A 7,818-nucleotide genomic window follows, 5' to 3' on the forward strand; every position below is an offset into this window, starting at 1 on the left:
TGACCTAATATTGAAAAGGTACCTGTGAGAGTGGTGCTAGCTACAGGGGGTCAGCTGAGTTTCTGCACCAACTAGGCTTTAAGTCTGGGAGCATGAGCCATAGTTAAAATAAGCATCAGTGGTTGCTAAGTGGTCTGAGTTGTTGGTAGTGACCATGGCTATGGCCCAACAAGGGAGGCCAAAATGATCTCTGCTGGTCTTAGTGAGGTCTTGTCTTCAGTGAACAATGCTGGGCAATCTGAGAGAAGCATTAGAGATGAAGAGAGAAGGGGGAAGGAGTTGACTAAACCTTGCCTAAGGGTTTGTAGCGGGAGATACTTGGGACATAGAACTTTGATGTCCAAAAAGAGACAGCAAGACAATCCAGTGTCTCTCTCGTGAAGGTAAAACAAAGTAGAGTGTCCCAACTAGCCATTGGGAAGGAATGGGCCTCATGGATTGGGGCTTGTTTAAGTGTTGACTTGGCAGAAGTAGTGGAGCCATGGATATTCCACTATAATCTAGCTGGCCTTTTTTTTTAACACCTTAATCAGTGCTTCATATTTTGTCTCCCTTAAAAACCAGCTACCGTTGAGTTGATTCTGACTCATGGTGACGCCATGTGTACAGAGTAGAACTGTGCTCCGTAGAGTTTTCAATGGCTGTGACCTTTCAGAAGTAGATTGCCAGGTCTCTCTTCTGAGGCGCCTCTGGGTAGGTTTGAACCACCACCGTTTTCAGTTAGCAGTTGAGCTCTTAACTGTTTTTGCCACCCCAGAACTCCATTCACCCAAAACACCAAACCTATTGCCATCGAGTTGATTCCAACTTATTGCAACCCTCTAGGACAGTGTATAACTGCTCCCTAGGGCTTCCAAGGAGCGGCTGGTGGATTTTAACTGCCGACCTTTTGGATAGCAGCCGAGCCCTTAACCACTGTGCAACCAGGGCTCCGAGACTCCATTAGTAGGTGTTAAATCGTTGGGGGCAGGTTTACCCCTTAACAAAGTCAGGACTTATCAAATGTTTGGAGAGTTGTAGTTTCATATGAATCTAAGACACACTATAGCAAATGTTGGATTGGATACTGAAGAGAGATCTTATTGCACCCTTGTAAAAAGTATTGGCTTCCTTGAACATTGGAGAAAAGAAGGCAGAAGCAAGCCACTCTGGACAGTCGGTCAGCTGCTTTTTGCTTCATGCCTATCAAATGCAGTGCTCTCAGGTACACTGGTTGGCAAAAATTAAGCCCATGCCTGATGAACCAGAACTCTGTGATTTTTTTTGTAAGATGGTGTCATGGATTGAGTTGTGTCCCCCAAAAATATCTGTCAACTTGGCTAGGTCATGATTCCCAGTATTGTATGATTGTGTAATCTGATGTGATTTCCTTATGTGTTGTAAACTCTATCACTATGATGAGGTTATATGTGATCTCCTTATTTGTTGTAAATTCTGTCACTGTGATGAGGTTATACTGATGAAGTTTTGAGATATAAAAGAAAGAAGCGAGCAGAGATGCATGGGAACCTTACACCACCAAGAAAGCAGTGCCGGGAGCAGAGAGTGTCCTTTGGACCTGAGGTTCCTGCGCTGAGATGCTCCCAGACCAAGGAAAGACTGATTCATCACAAGGACCTTCCTCCAGAGCCAACAGAGAGAGAGAGAGAGAGAGAGAGAGAGCCTTCCCCTGGAGCTGATGCCCTGAATTTGGACATGTAGCCTACTGGACTGTGAGAGATTAAGCTTCTCTTTGTTAAAGCCATCCACTTGTGGTATTCCTGTTAGAGCAGCACTAGATGACTAAGACAGATGGTGTTTGATGGAGACTTAAAAGTTCACAACTGCAGAGTTGAAGGTGCATAGTATGTACTTTGTAGAAGTGAAATTTTGCTCATGGTGGCAGCATTCATGTGAGCTTAATATGGCATGTGAGACGAATATCTTGGGTACTGTGTGGGTAGAAATGGAGATAGGGAGCAAATAAAACAATATTCCCTATGGTTCTTAAAACATAGTTGTCACAGCAAGACACCAATAGATGAAACAATATACAATAAATTGCCGGTTATCTGGACCAGTAAGGAAATAAGATGTTTGTATCAATCAAATAGAAGAATGAACAAATCTTTCTTGGATGAAGTACAGCCAGAATACTGCGAGACTTCATCTCACTTACTTTGGACATGTTCTCAGGAGGGACCAGTCCCTGGAGGAGGACATCATGCTTGGCAAAGTAGAGGGTCAGCGAAAAAGAGGAAGACCCTCAACAAGATGGATTGACACAGTGGTTGCAACAATGGGTTCAAACATAGCAATGATTGTGAAGTGTTTTGTTCTGTTGAACATGGGGTCCCTATGAGTTGTAAGTGACTTGATGGCACCTAAGGACAACAACAACTGCAAATATTCAGACTTTTAGAATGTCCTACTAGGATTATATTTTATGGGAAGCACTATTCATTGTCCAGTCAGTATCCATTTTTTTCTTTTTTCTTCATTAACAGAATCCCAAAATTGTTGGATCTTGTAGATAGGCACAACAGTGACAAGTATGCAGAAGTCACTGCATACACTTTTACAAGAAAGTTTCTCCGCTGGCTTTACCATTTTCCCATTTCTTTTTATATTGCCTAGAATGCTCACCTAATAGTTGGAGTTGATGCAGCCTTCTTGAGACCATGAGGCAAACTTGAAGATGGAAGACACAAGTAAGGTTGTTGGAGCAGAAAGAAAGAGTCTGTACCCCAGATGATCATGAAGCTGCCTTTCCAGCCCCAGACTGCCTACCTTTGTGAGAAAAAGTAAATATCTTTCTTGTTTAAAGCACTGATATTTTTGGTTTCTGTTACTAGTAGCCAAAAGCAATTCTTCCTTTTCGAGTATTAAATACAATAAAATTATCTCAACAGTATGTTGTTGTTTTGCCCGGGAGTCAATTCTAACTCATAGTGACCTTATATGACAGAGTAATACTGCCCCATAGAGTTTCCTAGGCTGTAATCTTTATGGGAGCAGGTTGCCAGGTCTTTTCTCCCATGGAGTGGCTGGTGGGTTGGAATCGCTGATTTTTCGGTTAGCAGCCAACTGCTTAACCATTGCACCACAAGGGCAACACTATAAAGACAATAAATTTATTTTATGTTTTGTTTTGTTTTTACTTCTTCTTGTTCCAGAAAGGATTAAAGATGGATTTCAAAGATTCTTAAAACTGGAGAGGATAAACTAATGATATCAAAAGACCAAAAAAAAAAGTAAAAACATCTAAAAGGATTCTCTGAACCCACTTTAATCTTTTGTCCTTCTTCATTTTATAATTCAAAGTCATATGAAGATCTTTAATCCCTTGAAGCATTAAAGATGGACATCACAGGTGGGAATTCTGGTTAATGGAGAGTCCCGTTTAACTGAATGCCACTAGAGAGTGCTCCCTGTAGAGTAACAGAAACCCGTAACTGGCCATCATTTGACTGACTCATCAGAGTAACTGACACTCTCCAGTCCTTTGTCAAATCTGCTGACTCATGCCCTCTGTAGCTAGATGAGTAGCACACTATCCAGGAATCAGCTCTGTTTCTTCCCACATCTCTTTGTACCACTTGAACTTATTAACTGTAATTATATAATTGAATCGAATATTATGTATTTTGATAAACTATAAGGGAGGGAAAGAAAAGCGTTGTTTCTATAAAAACTAGGTCAATACTTGGAAAGACTATAAAGATGAATTTTTCTTAAGAATTTTGCTTTTAAGTTAGGTGTGGGGAAGCCAGTTGTAACAAACTGAGGGAAAAATCTACAAGGATGCTGCTACCAGGTTGCTTTGCAAGGATCTTTAAAAGAAAGTATATTTTGAGTGTAGTATGAAAAAAAAATTGCAGGGAGCTCCAAAAGAGTGGACCCAGAAGCAAAAGGACTTAACTCACACTCAAAATTGATTAATACACACATTGATTAAGTACATTAATCCACAGTCACAACACAAATTGGTTAAGTATGTTAGTACTTAAGCGTTTTAATTGAAAACAAAACGTAAGGTATACATGTTTTTAAAATAATTCTCCATTCTACCAGACAAAGTTCATCATTCATTAGGATGGATAAGAATACGCCTACTGTATGTAAAGAATTCATACTTAGTGAGGGTATATTAAATAAAAAGAATGAAAATCAAAGGGTATTGAGCAATGACTAAATGTACCAGCTGGCAAATAAGTGGTACAGGCACTCCTAATACTCTGCTATCCTGTGCCACTGGGGGGCAGACATTGCTAATCAATCACAGCCCTCAGCTGATTCCTTTTCAATATTGAACACCCAGCAGCCACTACCAATCTATCAGTCAGCCCACAAAATGAAATCTCTTTGCCGACCACAGTTTAGAGTTGGGTACTAAGTAGGCAAAAGTCATGGATTCAATGGTGTCACTAGGGGAGTGTAGGGGGTATGGACTGCACCAGTGACACTGTCAGAGGGGGTGACACCAAAATGACTGTCTATAAAATTTTTGTGTAATGTTTTAGCAGAAATTTATTATTTTTTATAAAAATATCCCTGTATTAACAAAAATATTTTTCGTAAGCCCAGCTTACATACATCAATATATCTATAAGGCTAAAACTCTATGCTAATTTACTTTTTGAACCTGCTAATGCACTCTGGTCAGAGGTGTCATTATTACCCAATTACAATGATGCTTCAAATCACGTGGTTTCGTCTGCACATGCTACAATCATGCACTGTTGTTTTTGTTGCTGCTGCTGTTTATATAGTCGCTGATTTTGTTATTTTTTCTGGTGTTTGAGCTACAATATTGTGGCAATTAGTATTTGTGAACCTATATTGATAACTTTTTTGAGAATGAAGTAGTAATTAAAGGAAAAGAAGGAGTAATATATGGGAATTACGATTTATGACTGACATTAGTACACAAAACATTACTAAGGATTCTGTATGGTCTAGTATGGGGGAGAGGCGACACCATGAGTTACTGTTCTGGGTGACACCAACCCTAGTGATGCCACTGATGGATTGATATGTCACTTGGGGCTGTGCAGGTTCACAGGTGTCAGGAAGATGTGCGGGGGATCTAGTGAGACATCCATCATCACGCGGGTTGCTAGGATCTATCAGGCCAACCTCCGTCTCTAGGCAGGTGTCCCCTTCCTCTTTCTTCCCTTCATCAGTGCTTCTTTCAGAGCTGCACTCCAGATGGAGAGGAGGATCCTGTCAGAGAGGGAACATCCTGTAGGGAGGTACCTCAGAATTGCTGTGGCTGAATCACCCCTTGACAGCCTGGCGTTTATAGCTGGACCCTGGTGATAAAATGTTTATGTTCAACCCTGGTGCCATACTTCCTAGCTGTAACTATGGCAAGTTACTTAACTTTGCCATTAACCCAAGTTTCCATTCTATCAACAGAAGGCTTATAAGGATTAAATGTAATAATGCATAGAAGGAATAAAGGGCTAGTTCCCGGTGCTCTTCAAACTCTACAGCAGGACTTTTATGAACATTAATCCATGAACTCTCTGAAATCCTACGCACATTTTTGTGCTCAGAGTTCATGACTGTCTTAAGATTCTCAAAGGGGCCTAGGGCAAAAGCAAAAGCAAAAGCAAAACAAGGTAAGAAAGACTTAAGACTTTCTCATGTGAAGCAGTGCTGCTCAAACTTTAACGTCAATCACCTGAGAATCTTGATAAAATGCTGATTCTCATTCAGTAAGTCTGGGTTGGGGCCTGAGGCTGTGCATTCCTAACAAGCTCCCAGTTGATGCTGCTGATCCAGGAACCTCATTTTGAGTAGTGAGGGTCTAAAGTGTCTAGACCTTTATTGTCTTCTATCATGCTTAGAGGCCCTGTAGCACGATCATTAAAAGCATGAACTCTGGAGCTAGGCAGCCTGGATTTACATTCTTCCTTTGTCCCTTATTAATTCTGTAACCTTGGTCAAGCTGCTGAACTTCTCTGTGCCTCAGTTTCCTCATCTGTAAAATGGGGGATATAATTGTTAACTACCTAATAGAGTTGATGTGAGGATTAAACAAGTTATTTAGAGTTTATAACAATGCTTACACCATACTAAGTGGCTATTGCTACTTTTATTTACCAGCTTGTGAGTACATTCTTGGGCTGCCATCTTCACATCCCTATCCCTTTCTTGGATGACTTGGAGTTCTCTGGATTGCCTCATGCCCAAAGCAATGTCTCCCAGTCAGCTTATTCAGAACACCACCGACATAGAGGTCACATAAACTTGGAAAACATTTGAGGAGATAGGTATAACAGAAGAAACTTGTTTAACTACTTTTTGACAAACTAATTTTACTACGGAATCCAGAACACTTTTCCATCTAACATGTAATTCACATGCATAAGACCTGGTACCATAAAATTATAATCACGATGGGGTGCTTATCGAGAGTGGCAGACAAAGCAAGGTCATTCTGCAATGTGGACACCATTACACCAGAGATAGACGCTCCTTCAGGTCATCTGGCGTGGAGAAGAAGCTTCAGATCACAGTGTTGCCCCCAGCTGAGTACCCACACTAAAATGTACATCTTATGCACTAACACAAACGAGTGCGTTTAGTTAGTATTGACTTTGCCTCTGCCATATGAAATCAGGCCCTCAGCTCACACTTGAACAAGCCCTGCCTAGACATGCAGTGTTGGAATGAGGAAGAACATCCCATCCAGCATTATGCTCATGCCATACTGTTATTTCTCCTGTCAGTGTACTGTCTTTAGCACTTAATTTTCTTCTGAGAGAACAGGTAGGAACAATGATTCTATTCCCTAACCTTGTCTTCTGGAGCTAGTTTTTTTGTTTCTTCTAAACAAATCAAAGCTCATGGCTAAATACTAAGGCACAAGATGTCATTCATTAGTACATTTGTTTTTTTCTTTCTTTAAATAGGTGCAGGTATACTCAGTTTGAAAGGACAGATTAAGGTTAAGGATTGAACTTGTACGGAGCTTTCTTTTTTCTTTTAAAATCAACTTTATTGAGGTACGGTTTACAGTAAATAAAAATGCACTCATATTTAACATGTAGTTCAGTGAGTTTTAATAAATGTGAAATGTGTATGCCCATATAACCAACACCACAATCACGATATAGAATATAACCATCGTCCCAAAAAGCTCCCTATGCCCATTTGCAGTAAACGTCTCCCTCCTCCTGCCCCAAGCAACCATTGATTTGATTTCTATCACTATGGATTAGTTTTGCCTGTTCTGGACCTTCATTTAGATTAAACCTGACTGAATGTACTATTTTATGTCTGGGTTGTTTTTACTCAGCATAACTTTTTTTTTTTTTAATAGAACTTTAGATGAAGGTTTACAGAACAAGCTAGCTTCTCATTAAATAATTAGTTCGCATATTGTTTTGTGACATCGGTTACCAGCTCCATGACATGTCAACATTCCCTTCTCGACCTTGGGTTTCCTATCACCAGCTTTCTTGTCCCCTCCTGCCTTCTAGTCCTTGCCCCTGGGCTGGTGTGCCCCTTTAGTCTCGTTTTGCTCCATGGGCCCATCCAGTCCCCAGATGAAGGATGAACCCCAGGAGCAGCTTCATTACTGAGCTAAAAGGTTGTCTGGGGGCCATACTCTTGGGGTTTCTCCAGTCTCTGTCAGGCCAGTAAGTCTGGTGGAGGCCGTGGCAGTCGTGGTCTACCAGTCCCCTGGACCAATCCCTCCCCCATGTCCTTGGTTTCCTTCCTTCTCCTTTGTACCCAGTGCAGTGAGACCAGTGGGGTATCTTAGATGGCCACTCACAAGCTTCTAAGACCTCAGATGCTACTCACCAAAGTAGAACATAGAACATT

Source organism: Trichechus manatus, unplaced genomic scaffold (genome assembly GCF_000243295.1).
Source record: "Trichechus manatus latirostris isolate Lorelei unplaced genomic scaffold, TriManLat1.0 scaffold00107, whole genome shotgun sequence".
Classification (NCBI taxonomy): domain Eukaryota; kingdom Metazoa; phylum Chordata; class Mammalia; order Sirenia; family Trichechidae; genus Trichechus; species Trichechus manatus.